Here is a 19,427-nt window from a genome sequence, read left to right on the forward strand (position 1 = left end):
TGTTTGTTTTCCCTCCATTTCTGCCTCCTCACCTGTTCCTGTTATTGTCTCGTTGGTTTCGTCCAGTCCTCTGTCTCTCTGTTAATTGCTCTGTGTATTTCTACCCTCCTGTTTCTCTGTTCCTTGTCGGATCGTCTCTCTGTTTCCTCCTTGTCTAGCCCAAGTCCTGTTTGTTGTAAGTAAGTCTAATTGTGAAGTTCGTGTTAAATAAATTGTGTTTTGTCTGTAATTCTGCCTATTGGAGTCTTGCACTTTGGTCCTCCTGCACAACCCTGACAGTACGATCCGACCAGAAATGGACCCAGCAAACTCTGACTTCCCAATGGAGGAGCTGAGTCAAGTGGATTACACTCTCAGCAGGCTCAACTCTGAGCTAGTCTGGGTAAGAGCCTTCAGTCCCTCCTTGGTTCCTCCAGTAACCCAGTTTTTGAGGCTGCTAGTCTCCCGCCTGCCCCTGCCCCTCCAGCTCCTTGCCAGGGGCTTAGGGTGGGCGTGCTGCGCCTTGAGCCGGCTGCTTCAGATCCAGAACCCCAGCCTGAGGAGTTCTGGGGGGAACTGGAACTCATCCAGGTCCCTCAGGCTCCCTCCAGGAGGAGACGTGCCAAGCGTCGGCCAACCCGGTCATCCGACACCATGCCTCCTGTGCCCAGCCCAGAGGCGCCCGCTCCGGTGCCCAGCCCAGAGGTCCCCGCTCCTGTGCCCGCAGCCCAGTCGCCCGACGCCACGCCTGCAGCCCAGTCGCCCGACGCCAAGCCTGCAGCCACGCCGGCAGCCCAGCCTCTCCCTGTCTGTCCAGCCCCACTTCTGCCTGAGCCGGATCCGCCTCCCTCTGACTTTCTGGCCCCGCCTCTGCCCGAGTCGGTTCCGCCTACCTCTGACTCTCCGGCCCCGCCTCTGCCCGAGCCCTTCTCTGTTCCTGTCTCTCCTTGTGCCAGTCACTGTGCCAGTCTCTGTCTCAGTCACCATCCTAGTCACCATTCCAGTCACCGTCCCTGTTACTGTTACTGTCCCTGTCACCATCCCAGTCACTGTCTTTGTTGCCCAAGCCCTCGGAGTCTGCCCCGTCTGAGTCTGCCCCGTGGTCATAGTCTGTATGACCAGAAATCTTTCCAGTAGGCTTTAATGTCACGCAAAAAGTACAACCAAAGCTGAGCTTGATCAACTAGAACGTCTAAAGAACCAGAACTTGAGTAGTTTTTTGCTGGTTCCAAGGCAATGTTGGTCTGAGGAGAAATGAGAAAGCGGACAGTGCTGCTAAGCAAGCCCTCAATGAAGAAGTCACAGAATGTCAAATCCCTGCCCCAGACCTTAAACCTATACTGAACTCTTACATCTCAGATAAGTGGCAATCTGAATGGGATTAATGTACCAACAACAAGCAAGGAATGTTAATTTTGGCACATTTTCATGATCCACTGGGTCGTTATGGGCCACACAAAATACGGTGTTGCTAAAATTACTCCTATTGTGGCTATTAGAGACATGCGTTCATGAGTATCCAGCTACATTCAATGAGTTAAGTAAAATACATTCACACACACAAAAAAAAACATCACTAATGTTGTGGACATTCCTTTATTCTGAGATACATCAATAGGCTCTCAAAACAATCCCAAACAGACATAAGGTCTTTATAGAGCAAATCCATATAGATTATTTGTCAAATAAACCAGTAAAACAGAATTAGGGGATGGAATATATAACATTCACACTCATAGCTCATATTTTAAAATAAATCTGTGAAAAAGTATCCTGACAAACAAGCAGCATTTTAATGCCTTAGTCATATTTCATAATTTCAAATTTTCTCAAGGTTACCTGATAGCCCAGTTTAAGAGGTACAAGACGCGTGACCTTATTTATTTTTGCAGCCAATCACTTGTTTTATTTTATTGATTTGATTTTAGTCATAGAAGCTAAATTCGAAGGCAGGCCACAGGTAAAATCCAACGAACCGCATTCCCCCCCGCAAGGCAATAGTTGAATAGAGCTTTTAAGGTATTGCCACTGCTCCAACACTGAAAGGCACTGTTAGAATGCTTGGATCAAGCCAGGTTCAGCATAGCGTATGTCACTGTCTGCTCACGTTGGTGACCGGACCAGGGCAAGCACACTTTCGCAGTTCCCGCCGGAAATGCAGTCTAGTTTATTATTCCCGTTCACCCACTTTTTGTACTAACTACTGCTCCTAGACCATTTGAACTATCGACGCGGTTCTAACTCCAAAAATTCAGGCCCAAACAGGTGTAGCTTGCTTGTTACTTTCGTGTCGCTGGCGTTTTTTGGGCCCATTGAAATGAATGGTGGAATGTTCAAGGATTCTAATTTCGATTATGACATCACAGCTCTAATGGCTTAAGCTTGCACCTGGCAGAGTTCTAAACCATCTGGCAGAGCTCTAATGGGCTGGGCTGGGCTGTCTGTGTATATGAAGGTGTGTGCATGCAACTTTTGACCCGTATGTCCAATTTTCATAAATGAGGTACCGTTGGAATCCTTGGATAAAGCCGAGTTCCATGCCCCTGATCAAACCCACTCTTGCAACAGTTCCTCGGAACCGCAATTCTAGTTTAATGATATTGTGACACATATGTAGCTAACACTAACGTAGCTACATTAAGGACAATAGTAATAATAAACAACTAGCTTCTATGTCAATTCAATCAATAGTCTAATGAAAACACAAACACTATAAAACCATAACACATAAGAAACGCTTAATAAACTAAGTGCATGTTGAACAGATATGCCTTTAGTTCACATATTATATAGGCTACACAGTAGTGATAAAATACACTACTAGTATGCTACTAAGATTATAGAAGCTAGCCTGTTATCACAAGGAAATAATTGACAGCTAACGTTAGCCTATTCGTCAAATTAGCGATCCCCCTGTTAAGAAGGGAATGCGTAGGCTGACTTACCGTTGAAGTATTTTATTGCAGCTGCCGTCAGCCACAACCATGCCTCAGAACCTCCCTCACAAAGCACACATGCAAACAACTCAGTTTACCGTAACATGCTGCTGTTTTCTTGGATCAAACGGACACAGAATCTTTTTCAAGACTTAACCAGAGAATACCTAACTCAACAATACATTCTCTAGTTCTACTACACTACGCACATTATATACATTACTTTTTAATTGGAGTACAGCTACTATAGCAAACATTGTAATAACTTTTGTTCATGTTCTTCACCAAATTTTATACAAAGACTACATCGAAGCTGCTGAGCCATCCAGACAGAAAAACAAAACGTCACTTCCAGGTTCTTTTCACTTGTTTGGCAACTGTCGTATGGTGATAGACTGTACAGACATCAAAATAGCCATACCTAGCCTGATGAGTGAACAAAAACAAACATACTCGGCATACCGTAGCATGAACTCATTTAAGGCTATTGTGGGTGTTGCACCTAATGCAGTGATTACGTATGTGAGTAAACTGTTCCCTGGTTCAACATCTAACAAGGCAATAGTTGAAAACTCTGGGATACTGAATCACTTTGTTGCTGGAGACCTCATCCTTGCAGATAAGGGCTTCTTGATCAATGACATTGTCCCAAATGGTGTAGCTGTCAACATACCGCCATTTCTCAACAATGGGAAATTCACAGAGAGTGAGATCAAACTAACAAAAAGCATTGGCAAATGTCACATACATGTTGAACGTGCAAATGCACGACTTAAGGACCACAAGATTCTAAAATGTATACCCCTTATATTTAAGGTGCCATTCTGATAAACTCTTCCAACTCAGAGCTGCCTTAGTAAATCTTCAAAAAACCCTTATCAAAGAGACAAATAGGGAGTAGACTTTGAATAGTTTCCTTGTCACATTGTGCATTAGTCACTATTTTGAATAACAGTGAGTGAAATTGTTTATAATTTTATGTTTTTTTTTAACTGGAATGGAAATATGGTTTCTGTATATGTATTTAATGGTTATTATTGTTTATTTATTAGCATCACACAAACATGAATAGTCAGCAGACTAATAAAAACAACTGACTATAATTATGCACTGTTCTTGTCTTTTAAATGTCCAACTACATCCCACCATCAACAAGTTTAGGGAGGATGTGTCGAATATAGAAATCATGCAGTCGTAAGAGATTTGGCTCCCACATCAAGTCCTTTCCAATAGAAAGAATGACAGACTCCTTTGTGGTCCAGACTCCTTTGTGCTACATACAGCTGACCCTGAACTTGGCGCCAATAAGGGTGTGACTTTTTAGGGCATAACCCTCACCCATTTTTTCTAAGAAAAAGCTTCGACTCTCCAGTGCTTCTTCAATTGTGGCATTTCTTTGTGTGTAGGGGCATTTCACCTCTACTATGGCATTGTTGCCAACAAGCCCATCAGACGAAGCCCCTAGAACACCTGACTTGTGTAGCCACAAGTCAGTTTCTTCCACCTGTAGCTATGTTGCTGTGCAAAAGGCTTTGGCACCCTCTTTTTCATTTGCTACACCCCACCTTACGGCTTGAGCTCCTGAAATGTCGTATTCGCCAAATACTCGTTTAACGAGTGAAGGGGTCACTTTTTCTGAAAGGAGAACAGGCCCAAAGTTACTAGCAGTTAAACGGCCTTGGCGTAGCATGTGCCACACTGTCTCGCTGTTGCTTAGTAAGGTAGCAGACAGCTTTTATTTGATCTGGTGAAACTTTCATTTTCTCAACTAAAAGTTCTGTTTTAAGGCCTCTGAACAAATTCTGGGGAAAGGATAATTTCCTCAACTGTTGGAATTGGATACTGAAGTGAGCTGCACATCCGAATAAACCATGGATTCTAACATCGATGTCCTTTCTAAAACTCCATGCTAGCAGTGTGATAAATGCAGACATCATACACTGCAATGGTAGGAAAAAATATGTACATGTTTTGTTATACATGTAGGCTGCATAATACGTTTGTGTTATAGGCCTACAGTGGATTATCCCGTCTCCATGCTGTAGGTTTTATGGACAGTTGGGCAGCCGTGGCCTACTGGTTGGCGCTTCGGACTTGGAACCGGAGGGTTGCCGGTTCAAACCCCGACCAGCCGGCACGGCTGAAGTGCCCTTGAGCAAGGCACCTAACCCCTCACTGCTCTCCGAGCGTTGCTGTTGCAGGCAGCTCACTGCACCGGGATTAGTGTGTGCTTCACCTCACTGTGTGCTGAGTGTGTTTCACTAATTCACAGATTGGGATAAATGCAGAGACCAAATTTCCCTCACGGGATCAAAAGAGTATATATACTTATATATACTATACTATACAAGAATCCACTTTGCAACGTTATCTGTGCTGCTCAGTGTCAGTAACCCTACTCTCGCGCAGACATGTAGTCATTCACCGCTAATGTAACTTAATAGCCTAGCCCACTAGCCTACCACCTAGTTTTATACTTCCGTTTTCTGACATAAAATTAGAAAGTGTTTCACGATCAGCCAAACTTTTTTATTGCCCACCTCTAGATCCGACCATAGGCTTTGTTATTTTTACATTAGTTAAAAATAAAGTTTACATAAGCCTACATCAAGCGTAATAGTAACTGTAATAACAATATCAATAGTAATACATCAACAATGAATAATGAGTTTACATGTTAATAAAGCTTAAAACATAACGTTAGCCCACAAACCATTTCCCCCCTATTATTGTCGGTCCCGTATTTCCATCGTCTTGCGTGTATGTGTCACTTAATATCCATTTCTATACAAACCAAGACGGCGGTAAAGAAACGCAAGCACTCACACCATAGGTGTATATAAATTAGCTATGTACCAAAAATGACATTTTACTGTGACTCGAAGAGCTGTAAACAGTGTTGTAAGGCTTGTGTACACAACCGCTTGGAGCTCCAGTGGAAATTTAATTTCATGACGAGAATTCTCGATCTAACCGTTCATGTGCCGTTGAAACGGCGTAAATAGGCGACCTATCAGGCCAGCACTATAACTCCGAGCGTGGTAAACAAAATCGGATATTTCAGGCAGTAAATGCTCCCGTTAAGAACCAAACCAAACCAGACAGTAGCCATAGGTGTGTAGACCAGATCTACACACCCATGGCTACTGAAAAATGTAAGGTTCATTTAGCAAATGTTATTTTGAAGTGTTAAAAAACATTGTTGTTTTAGAATTTCTGAACAAAAGTGGTGATAATTGGGGGTGTTACGATAGTGTTATAGAGAAACATAACTTGTGCAAGGTGAACATACCATAACTTTGTAAGGCTTTTTCTTCATACTGGCTTGAACTGATCCACGAAGAGTTCCAGTAGTATACGAAAATGACTCAACATGTCTGGATTTATAATGGTTTTCTCCATGGGAAATAGATTTTGGTTCAAAGAAGAAATTTGTTAATATTTGTTTGTCATATATTGAAAGTGTAGCCATGGCCATGTTTGTTTAGATCTAGCTGATCTACTAGCATGGAAACGTGACGTCAAGACTTCAGTACTCTATAAGCCTGGTTTTGATACCACTATGACGGAGGGAATGTATCCAGCACATGTACAATCAGACTGAAAAACACATTGAAACATACATTTACATACACTACATTCCACCATAAATGATAATGACAGTAAAACTATAAATACAAACTAATCACATCACCAGAACATAAAATAATAAATAACATGGAACACATAACCTAACCCCACACAACTCTGCCTCTTTCTCTTACCCAATCATGGCACAAATTACTAAATTACAGGCTGCGGGACCAGGAAGTGAAAGTGTGCATGTGAAGGTGTTTTAGTGTTTGTGTCTGTAGGAGAAATATAGTTAGTTTACATGTTGCGGGAAGGGTCAGGCACACAAGGAAATATCTGGAAATATCCAATGTTTTCATACCTTGTCCAAGGTAGTGCACAATTTCACGCTTTTCAGCAGCAGAGAGATCATTTTTCTTTCCCACACTGCATGAAACCTGTGGCATGCTTAATAATGTGGAACATCCTTCTTAAGTAGTTTTGTTTTGATTGGCCTCACCTGGCAAACTAATTATCGCAGGTGTCTGAGAAATCAATGATCCAAAGAGCCCTGAAACACAATACCATCCATGAGTTTAATTGAAAAACAAAAAAATGAATGTTTATGACACTTAAATCCAATTTGCATAATAATTTGGAACACGGTGTAGCATAGTCTCTGGTCAAAACATGTGCCATATGCATAGCATGTAAGCCTTGTCTGCATTAGATTGTAATCTAGGCATTAAAGGGACACCAGGCAAGCCTGATGCTTTTTCTCTACAAAACTCCCCCTCGCTCGGTCTGAAGGTCTTTTCCTTTTCTTTGCATCTTCCGTCAAGGGTTTTTGCTGCTTCTTCGCCGGCTCTGGCATTATACACACGTTTGCAACAATCACTAGCGTTTCGTTAGCCTCCCTCTGTGCTGTGGATGCAGGATGGAAACTGAAACTGCTTCGGTCGTATATATATATTGCTTAAGTCGGTATATAACCATATACCGACTTACGAAGATGAGTAATTAACACGAAAACGTTGCCTGGTGTCCCTTTAACAAACACGAATGCACTCACTTTATGCGTAAAACCACTAAATTATGCGTGCGCTTACTGCGCTACACTCAAAACCTCTCAAAAGTTCAGACAGAAGTAGATTTCATGTTTAAGTGTGGACTAACTTGTCAAATGCGTTCAAGAAACCGCTAACCACGTGAACTAAAATGACATCTCGACATGACAATGAATATGAAATGTTTCGACGTGATATTAGCTCGCCCAGGGGTGCCTGCAGGAATTAATGCTATGGTACCCCCCCAAAAAAAAAAAATCACTCGCCTTGTTTTGTTCTAGCGTACTGTGACGTCTGGCTTTAAACAGCTGTAATGCAGTCTAACGTTCTGACAAGCACACCAATTGCCTACCTTGTTCTTGCCCATCTGGAATAACTCCTCTAGCTTTGCTGCCTCCATACTTTCTGTTTTCATTGTTTTAAACTTGTATCCATGATGAGTATTGAGTTGAGATGAGTATTGAGTGAATTAGCTTAGCTCAACATTGTGTGCTGATAGCCGAGTAAAAGAAAACAAGTAGCCTAGTTGCGTGCCTGCGTGCGTATTCTGTCTCTTGCTCAAACAAAATGTGGGCGTGTTAATTTTGATAGTTGTTTACTAAGTTACGTAATAGAAAATTGTAAATAGCCTGATGGCATGCAGCTAATGGGATAATGTGCATAGTTAGGAAGGTATGGTGGGCCAATTTGGTGTGAATACACTACACACAAGGGAAATTTTCTCTCGTTGTTGAGTAGCCTGATGGTACGCACAGTGCGTACGGACGTACACCTGCAGGCGCGCCTGAGCTCGCCCTCACTCACTGACCATGTCGGTGTAGAGCTGACACCTACAGACACCGTTTTTGACGTGATTTAACATTTTGATCGAACGGGTTGCACAAATCTGCATATGATTAGGGAAGTGCGATTGTAACGTGATCGAACACAATATTTTGACTGTGACCAGTTCCCCTGTGTACCGGGGAACAAACATACAGCACCGAGTGCTAGGGAACATACATATACGAAAATAGATTAAAATTCAGCCTCACAGCAAGCTGATGCACTAAGTGCAAAGGGAGACAGGAAAAACGGGAATAACAGGCACTCAATGTCGGGGGGAAACAATAGTGCTTTGTCATTGGTCTGTTGGAGCCTTGGAAGCGGAAGTCCTTCAGTCCACGATGGGCCGTCAGGAGATTCCATCAGGTCTGCTGCCTTTTGTCCTGTCTGTGAGTCTCCTGCGGTTAAATGTTTCCATCTGAACCGCATACCTACATACCAGGGCTCGACAGTAACGGTTGCAATTAAGACAAGTGGCAACCACTTCCTCACTCCTGGTTGCCCCACACATTCCCCACATATTTTCCTGTAGTCTGATTATTTTTTCCTTTTTGGTATAATCAATACTTTTAAGAATGACTGCGTTCTTTTGAAGTAACATGCATGTGCGCAAAGAATGCTTTAGAGCCTCACCTAGCCTGTGGCTAACCTGACTTCGCATTTGCTCCCCATATCCATCTGGGAACTTTCCATTGTAGAACGTTTGGGAAGGGCGATGATTGAATAAACCATCTGTCTGATCCAAATCAACCAATCGGATCAACGAAGCGTTCTTCTAATGCCATCTTTTAACATACAAGTTAGGTAAGTAGCTAACGTTAACGTTTTTAAACTTACCATTTGTATGTGACATGAACCTCATCAACAACAATCCCCACCAAGTTTTCATGGTAGGTGTCGTGGAAAAACTATCCACTTTCCCGAACCTCCAATCCAACTAGCACTCCGATGTCAAAGACCCGAAGGAGAACACCAAGACGAGTGTGTCTGAGCTCTTTCTTTTATGCTCTCAGGGGCCTGGGAGGCGTTCCTATCCTTAGGAACGTCACCAGGCCCTTTTTAGCCAATCAGAACGTTTTGGGACTTGAGATATTGGTGGAAAACCCTTCTCATCTAAACATTAAAAAATGTGTGTTACTAGGCAGAATACATGTGACCAGGTCCTATGTGTAATCTGTTGCCAGGCAGAGTATGCGTTTGTTTTGGTTCTATGTGTACTTTCACTTTTGGTTCTGCCTCCTTTTCTTGTAAACCCCTCCACTTCTTCTCAGCCCTGTTTGGTTTTACTTTCACTGCCATTCCTCCTCAGTTTCACTCTTAGTCTCTGACCGCTCAGTCTCATGACTTCCAGTAAATGTTGCATAACAGTTGCATAAACAATATCCTTATATAAGATGGAATGTTTTCTAATAAACCAGCATGCTTCTAATAAACCAGTTATGCACACACACAAGTTATTATGTCTAGATAAAATCACCACATAGGCTACACTTCTGAAGAAGGCATATTCCTTCAAGTTAAAGGAGAATTCCGGTGTGATATTGACCTAAAGTGTATTGAAACATGATACCGAGTGTGAACGTATGTCTCATAGCCCATCTCAGCTTGTCCCCAGCACTCCAAAATCTGGCGCTAGTTAGCCGATGCTACCAACAGCCTTTTCAATAGTGGTGCTTCGGCATCGGGCTAGCCATGCAAATAAATCACTGTTTTACACCCATTTACGAGGCTCAATGTATCTCCACACTTCATTAGTAGACTTCCGAGGGCCCTGACATTTAAAACGAGACATTGAGAACTTTGAAAAAGCACTGGTAGTTTACTTACAAGACGATTTATACAGACAGTATCTTCACGAAGTTTAGCGTTTGCAGCCATGTTGAATTTAGTCACGATAAGTCGAGCAACGAGTAAGAATGAACAGGTATGATAAGGGATCAGATTCCAAAAATAATTCAGTGGAAATGCATGGATTCCAGTTTCTTCCAGTAGCAGCAACTGGAATCCATGCATTTCCACTGAATTTCATCAAGCCAGTACCTTTCCGGAAATGTTGCCATCTTTGCTGCTGTAGGAGTCTATTGCCAAGTGTGCTCTGGAAATTCACATCGCCGTTTAAAAAAAAAAAAAAAAAACATAGTCCAGTATTTCTTTTGAAATTGAAATGAAGTTGTATGGACAATTTCGTCTTTTTTTAAACGGCGACGAAATTGTGAATTTCCAGAGCACACTTGGCAATCGACAATGTAAGGCCACCATTATCTATCACTCATTGACATCTTACTGTAAAAGGACCTAGAAATATGTGTAGGCTGTGCATTAAAGTTTGGATAAAAAAGTTGACGTTTTCCTTCCTTGTTCAGACGCTTTCTGTGTGAACAGCAGGAAAGTTTCCATTTTCTTTGGTCTGATAAATTTTGGCCTCTTCATATATAAGCTATCCACTCGTAATTAGTCTGAAGAACATTTCTATTTTAGCCGGGAGATTTAGGAGGAGAAATTGCAACCTAATAGAGCTCAACAGTCCCGCCCCTCCTTCGAGAGCGCTTAGTTTCCCATTCATTCCTCTGTATCTAAAGAGTTTTAGACCATGCCTTAGGCTAACCAGCTACAACGTGACTCATTGTTTGAAAAAACAAACAGTAAATCCAAAAAAGTCAAAGACTGTGTACACATTTTCATTTCCGAACTAAGGAACTAATCATTCCATAAACCACCGTGCCTCACTGAATAATAGTCGAAGACACAACTGCGAAAGAGCCTCTTGAACAACTTTCCAATCCGACGACGGCCTTCCGCCCTTTTTCCTTCAAACATAGTAATTTTTATATAGTGAATGTACAGTTATAGCAATTCTTTCAGTAGTGTAAGGCCCGTCTTTTGCCCAAACCTTATGCATTTCTAAAAAATGCCTTTTGCATTCAATTTACATGTGTGGATACCTGTGTTTGATCTGTATTGTCTTAGCTGGCCATGGCCAAAGATGCCCAACACCCGCTCATGCATAAAGTGACCATTTGCTCCTTGTTCTGGCCCCTCTACTGAGAGGGTAACTCAGTCCTGGGCCCACTTGATGTCTTATGGTGAGATAGGCCAACCTTATTATCATACAGTATTGCTCTGTATATATGTGTTGTGAATAATACATTCATGTTTGGTCTTGAATTAATACGTGTAATGTGGGCAACAGTCTGATTATGGTTTTGTTACAATTGAATGTATCTGTGCATAGTTGTAGATTAAGAATTAAACTGTAGCATAAAGTTATGATATCCACCTGGGCCACACCCATCCACCTCAGACAACAAAGGCTCTGATGACTCAGGGGTGGCCCAAGTGAATGATAAAAGTGGAGGCTCTGGTCCTCCAGGGGTCTTCTTCTTTCCCATCTTGGGGCTTCTTTTCCCCATCTTGGACCTCTTCTCTCGCTCTCTCTCTTTTCCCCCTTTCTCTCTCTCCCTCTCTCTTTCCCTCTCCCCCTTTCTCTATCTCTGGGTTTGTATTGTTTTATCTGGTGTATCAGTTATCTCTAACTTGTCAAGTTTACCTCTGAATTGATTAAGTTTTCTTTGCTACCATTCGCTACTTTGTTACAGTAGAACATGTTAGTTTAATTTTACCTTCAACTGAAGTGATATTGATTACATTTACCTTTACGGCTTAATGCTAAATAAATTGTTAATTTGCCTACCAATAGTATATCTTCAATTCTCGTAGTGTGCCATGCCATTCTCCTCCATAGCTGATAAACTAGTTACTTGGTAATTGATTGGTGATACAAATTATTAATCAAATGGAGTCAGATTAACGAGTATGTAATAACATCATTGCCATTTAACTCTTCACCCTATTTGTCCTCAAAAGCTCTTTCAAGTGAGGATATAGCCAGACGTCTCTATGTTTCCGAGGATATATATATAATTTCTGAGCGTCTTACAGTAGTAATCGTGTAAATAAGTGTTTTGTATAGGTATTGAATTTTACGAATATTTCACGAATATTTATCATTGTGTATTTTATGTTCAGTGTATGTGAAAATGGTTAAAGAAGCACTATGCAGGTCTGATTAAACAAATAAACAACTTCTTTCTCTTAAGAAAACTAAAATTGTTGTTGAGTTGATTTAAGGGAGTTGAAAATAATTCTTCAGAAACACAATCATGTCAACATTGTCTGGTGAGAGGCTTGCTCTCTGTGCTGTGACAATGTCACCTGCTGTAGAAAACACTCTCTCACTCGGAACAGATGTGGCTGGGATTCCAAGGTACTGTAACTTTTAGCCAACTTAGCTACAGTAAATGGGGGAACTGGTTCTGGTTGTCTTCCACCACACAAGTGGATTTGACTCCACTGAGAGGCTCTGCACTGCTTTGTAATGCTGCACATCCTCATCCACCACTTCAGACAAAGGCTTGGATGATGATGCCTGTTCCATTGGAAAGATGTCTCCAAATGTCTCCATTGGTGCTCTTTTGGCTGGAGGGCTATCTCTGATTGCTCCTCTGTCTCATCCCTGGAAGTCTGGGCCTACAGTATAAGACAAAATCCATAACACAATTGCAGCATAATGTTAGATTGATATGAACTCGAGGACGAATGAAGTTGAGCAGAACGAGGATGGCTGCGCCCATAGTTCATGGTAAGTTGATATGTATTTTCTTTATATTTTTACTACGTTGTGGTTTTAAATGCTGTTACACACTTGTTTACATTGCTGCTTTAATCTGGTCACAAATGTATGCATTGCACGGTGTTGCTGTGCGTGCAATACAATGTAAAGTTTTGTTTTCTAGCTGGTTTGCTATTCGTTTTTAAAGGGGAAACTTGGCAGGATTAGCTATATTTTCCCCTCTGCTGGAGAAATTGTGCATTATGCTATTTCAAACTGTGGAAAAAGATAACGATAAAGCACATGGATTTGTTTACAAGCTACCGAAACGTTTAGCATAAGTTCAGCAGAACAATGTGGATGTTACAAGGTAAGAAACACGATTTAAAACGAGTCTCTTGTTTCTCACTCCTCTTTCCGGGACGGTAGTCTCAATGTTGCAAGGTTGGTTTACCGCCTGGGGACGCTAGGGGCAGCGGGGAAAGTCACCATTTTCACCGGAACAGGTCATTTAACAATCCAAACTAGAAAATGTAATTTCGAGGAAATTACCAGTGCATGAAAATATAAACATACAATGCAAAACAAACTTTTATTTGGAAACAGTTGGCAGGAGTCATAGTTGATAACAACTGACAGTTGAAATGTCTAAACAGTTAAATAGTTGAGTAGTTTAAATAGTTAAATTATTTAATAGTGAATTATTGTAGTGAGGACATGTATTTTGAAACAGTTGTGGGGATAGTAGTCTTAAGAGAGCCAGATTGTATGCTTAAAGCCTGAGACCGAGTATATAGTTTAAAAGTTGAATGTAGATAGTGTAATGGATGTTGATAGACGGAAAGTTGAATGGATGTTGATGTATAGTTTAATGGGTGGATGAGTGAATGGTTTGAAGAGGATGAATGGACAGAAAGTTGGATGGAATGTGCCTTATATCCTTGTAGAATGGAGAGACACAGAGAGAGTTGGCCTAGTTAAGCAGAAAGCAGTTGATACAGGTGCAATCAGTTTAACTGGCCCTTTGATGGGTCCTAGTAGTGAGCAGCTAGAAGTTGATACAGGTGCAAATCAAGTTAATTAGTCCATTGTGATGTCATCGTGCTAATACAAAGTCTATGGGGAAAATAAGCTTGTTTTTTATTAATATCTCAAAAAGTATAAAGTTTACAAAAGTGAAAAATACATTCCCCACATGTCCTTTTTTAAGACCTACGTTACAAAGTTTGAACGAAGTTTCTATGTGAAACGGTTAAAGCTGAATTAGACGCAGAAATTTGGTGGGAAGAATAATAATAATAAGAAGAAGACTTCGGATAACAGAACAGTGCATTTTCATGCACTGTAATGATTTCTAAATAGGTTTATTACGTTGAAATAGTTGCTCAAGTTCCCCTTTAATAATCAACAAACACCACTCAGTGAGTTGCACAGTTTTGAAAACAAACGTTAAGGGTTGTTTTAAGGACATGTTTGTGCCAATAGCCAGCCACTCTGAAACTGTCAAAGCTATTCAAAACGAGTCAGAAAGTCGAGACAGGACCCATCGTCAAAATGTCGGTGTCCACCACTCTAGTTCATTCAAAACAAACCAGAAAAGGGACTCAAAGTGCTAAATACCGGAATTATCCTTTAACAAATGTGCTTTTCCTATAGTCTTATTTAGGTGTTATCAGTGTGTTTTTCTTTGTTATAAATTCTGAATTCCTAATGTGTACATACTGAACTCATGATGAATTCATAAGGTAGAAGCAGTACTAACTCATAACTCATTAAAAAAAAATTCCAAGTTCGAGTCGAGTCCACTACTCATCTGAGTCGAGTCCCTATTGATCAAGTCGAGTCCAAGTCCAGCACTAAAGTAAGCATAGCCTACATGTCATTCCATTTTTTCCTATTGCAGATGAAATCCTTAAAAGCAAAACGGACAATCTTCTGCTCCAGGGGTGCCATCACTTGTGTGAAAGTAGTATTGCCAAATTTCTTGCCAAACCCAATGTGTTGTATTTATTATATCGGTGAGAATACCATACCATAGCCTACAGGCCTACTCATAATAAATGAGTAATCCACAGGCCATTAAGGTAAGGTAATGAAACAACAGGCCATTAAGGTAAGGTAATGAAACAACACACCATTCTACTTTTGAGGGCTAAATGAAATATGGCTCGTTTTCCATTTAAACACATTATGACCAAATGGTATTACTGTTTCGAAACCGGAAATCGAATGAACGAAAAAGTACACGAACCCAATTACAGTAAATAGCCTAGGCCTACATGAAAAAAATCACTGTTGTTGCATGAAATGTCATTTGTGTTTAGCCTACATCATCAGTTTCTATCATCTAATATGAAACAATATACTATATAATTCGCTACCGGGCAGCGGCTGTCGGTAGTAAAGCCAAAGCGTATGGGGAGTGACGTAGGCAAAGAAAACATGGCTGAGTTGGATGTGGGCGGGGCTTGATGTCAAGCAGGCTGCAGCGAGATGCTCCTAGATTTCCCCCTGAGATTTCCCCCTTTCCCCCTGCTCGTCTAAACGCGAATAAAAAAATGAAGACGAGACGCCACTTCTGCATCTTCTCTTTTCATCATCACCGTATAAACGTAGCCTAAGTCACATTATGCTGTTACTGACTGCTGACGGACATGCAGATCATCAGCCTAATTAATTTCTTTGCGCAACAAGCCACATTCTACGTTCATTTCAGCGAGATGAGTGAAATAAATGTTTTTTTTTTCGTGCAGTGGATTAGGACTATCAAATCGCTTGTTTGAACAGTAATCCACTTTCATTCGTGGTTTTAAATATAGTTGTTTCTGGCCAACCCACGAGGGGTTCAGTATGTCTGTTTCACTTGTGCGTAGGCTACATTGACACTCTACTAGGCAATTTAATGTTATGCTTATGACACCAAAATTAAGAAGTATGCTTAATTGGGAAAACTTAGTTTATTTTTTTTTCAATCCGATAATAGCCTGCTGCAAATTAACAGACAGAAGCACAGCAGGGCACGCCCCAAATGAAAATGAATGAATGGAACCTCGCTTCTCACGTCAGTCAGGAAAAACACTGTTCACCAAGTCACGGTGATCAGCTATCCAGCAGCAGTGTGTGATGTTTAGCCTAGGCTGAGTGTAATCTTAAGTAATGTCATGTATGAGAATTAATTTGCCTGGCAATACTACATTGAAATGGCGGCGGCCATGTCTCCAGGCATTTTGGTGTTAAAGTTAACATTAGTTTGCTTTGCATGTGAACATGACGTGACTTGCGATGCATGACACGAAGCAGTAGCCTAACATTTCCTTGCACTAAAATTAGTATTACAAATAATTTAGACATTAAAATCATATAGCAAATTATAGCCTAATGACACTACAATTATAGCCTTATGATATATTACAAAAAAAAGTCGAGTCCTCAACGAGTCATTGTTCGAGTCCAAGTTCGAGTCATTCAGTGCTCAAGTTCAAGTCAAGTCACAAGTCTCTAAATTTACAGTAGCTAATGACTCGAGTCTCGGACTCGAGTACTACAACACTGCTAATTGCAGTTAGCTCCTCCCCCAATCAAAGTCAGGTGTACCCATTAAATAATCAACTGCTGGCCAATTACCGGCCCCACTCTGAATGAGCCCAATCATTCAAATGGCTAAACACTATGATGCATTTTCTTCCACTTAATGGCGGCCTTACATTGTACGATTTTGGTCTGTTTTCACAGTCGGCTGTCTAAATTTCCAAAGTCGGGCAGAAATCATGGGAGTTGTAGCCTAGCCTACTGGAATCACAGCGCGCTCCCGTCAACGAGATTGTTAAGTGTAAGGTGCCAATCTTAGCGGTTTTAAGTCAGTCGGAGTCAGTCTTTTTCTAGTTTTGCCGTTACGACAATATCAAACATGTCTAAGTCTTTATAGTTGTGGCTCATGCAAATAGTGACGTGAACAATATAAAAACCAATAGTGACTTCTCTCCAACACCAAACAGGAAGGGGCAAAGTAGGGGACAGCTGTAGCAAGGGACCTGATGAAACCCATGAATATGATCATTTGTTATTTCGTTTCTTATACATCTTTAGTCGGCTTTTCCACGTCACAGAATAACTATCGGTTAGACATGTCACGCATGAAACAATGCTGTAGAAACACGAAAATAGGACTGAGTTTGGTAGGCTATCATTTCAGTTACTGTTGATATCTATTGCATGATGGGTAATAATTTAAAGGAATCCAGTCTTGTAAATAGTGACCCTGCATGATCCCTAGTCATTGTAAAATCAACTCTATTAATTGTCTTTAGATGTAAGAGGGTCTGAGACTGTAGTCTTTCAAAAATCTTTTCCAAATCTTTGCAAATCTTTCCAAAGTCTGTCAGTGTAAGGAGGGCATTAGGCCCTGTTTACACCAGGGTTATGCAAAATTCGAATTGCAATTCTGCTTCCTGTTTGCTACCTCAATTGAAATGCAAGTGAAATTCAAGAATTGAATTTGAATTTAAGAGCCCAATTCAATTCTGGAATTTTGTACAAGCCTGGTTTACATGAAGGGAAGACGCAGATATTTCCCTGCGGTTTGGCCTCTCATTTACACAAAAACCCTGTTTTTATCACAGAAAACTATTATTTCTAAAAACTCCACTGGAGATTTCTGATACAGGGTTTTAGGTTCTCGAACGTCACATTACTCGCCAGAAAATGCTTAACATCATGTGAGCGCCCTATGTTTACAGTCTGTTTGGCTACTGATCATGGATGCTATTAACTCATTGAATGCCAAGCTGCAGGTCAAAACCAGGCCATTTTCGTGATTCTATCACTAGGTGGTCTCGCCAGGTCTCGCTGATCACTTCCCGGAAAGTTTACATAAGTAAGTAACAGGCAACACTTCATATTTCATGAAAGACGTTATATCTCCATTTCTAGAAAAAAACAGCGATTTTGATGAAAACTAGCCACTGTTTAGCTTGGGATTTCTCAGGAACAGAGGCGTGTAGAAATACACGGTTTGCACCCACTGAGAGCTTAAAGTCTCACCTGTTAAACAAGCCATTGTATGTGTTCATAGCTATAACACAGAATATGCTGTGGCTGTACAAAAATCATAAACAATAGTCTAGATTGCTGGCACTCTAGGACAAAGCTTCCGAAAACAGCTTGGCATTCAATGAGTTAAGTAACTCATTTTTACGTTTGTGCAAACGCTTTTGGCCTATTTGCATTTGCAAATACAGTTCAAAAGAGAAATAGGAAGTGATTTGTTGCTGTTGTTGCTATTTTCGGGATCCTGATTGCCTAACGTAGGATTGAGCTTCTCCTACACTGCCACCGACAGGTTTGGCATGCTCTCGACGGCATATATATGTAACGGAGGCGAGCTGAGCTAGCATGCTAGTTGCCCGTGTAAATCCTCACATCCCTAACCTTGAGAACACTTCTAACCGCTGAGTTGGAAGCCTGGGCTTTTAGCCCAGTGGTTTGAGCGTTCATCTCCCATGCCGGTGTGTGTTGAGGTGGCGGGTTCGAGGGCCGTGAGCGGCGGACGAATTACGACCTCTGTTACATATGTATGTTTTCTGTTTCTGTAAATGTGTTCCTGGAGTGACGGGAGGACAGTTGGTATATGGGTGCAATAAATAGTTCTAATGACGTTTGGAAAGTTGGCGATGTCAAAGAAATCCTGCTTGATGCGTGTTATTTCAGCATTAGTGGTGGGGAAATGTATGTATTGACTAGTGCGCTGTAGCAAAGCATTAAGTACTTGTGTTATGATACGGCTGAGTGCAGACTGCGATATTCCCACTGCTGATGTTATGACTGTTTGAAATTATCCTGATGCCAATACTTGTAGTGTAGCAAGGAGTTTAACAACTGCTGGAATGGAATGTGAACACTGAGTCGGAGATTCAATGTCATCTTTGATTTCTTCCAGTAACTGTAATATTGCATGACTGCTTAATCTGTAACGTTTAATGATTTCGCGTTCACTCAACTGAAAAAGTGTGATCCTGGTGGCAAAAATCTTTTCAGCTTGTCTCCTTAGCCTATGTCTTCGTCTTGCTGGAATTACTGCTGCCATTTCACCATATGCAAGGAAACCGCTTCCTGGTTTACACCTGCTTTTAAAAGTCAGAGAATTTTCAAAGCGAAGTAGAAAAGCGCCATCTCCGGCGTTTTTTGTTCATACCTCGGAATACATAATTAGGCGCTCTTTACGCTTCCCCTCCCATCTCTTTATGTTAAACTCCCACTTTCCCCTGGATCCTCCCATGAATGCATATGCATGACACGAAAACCGCAATTAGCCATTTTCAGCTCCCACGACAGGCAGATTGCGCTTTTACCTCATTGCGGCCTGTTTGTACATACCTCACAATGATTTTACACTCAAGTTGCGAAACAAATACTGTACGCCTGAAGTGGGCGCAAAAGCGTTAGTACATCTAGCCCTCTGTG

The sequence above is a fragment of the Alosa sapidissima genome, chromosome 5, assembly GCF_018492685.1.
Source record: "Alosa sapidissima isolate fAloSap1 chromosome 5, fAloSap1.pri, whole genome shotgun sequence".
NCBI lineage: Eukaryota > Metazoa > Chordata > Actinopteri > Clupeiformes > Clupeidae > Alosa > Alosa sapidissima.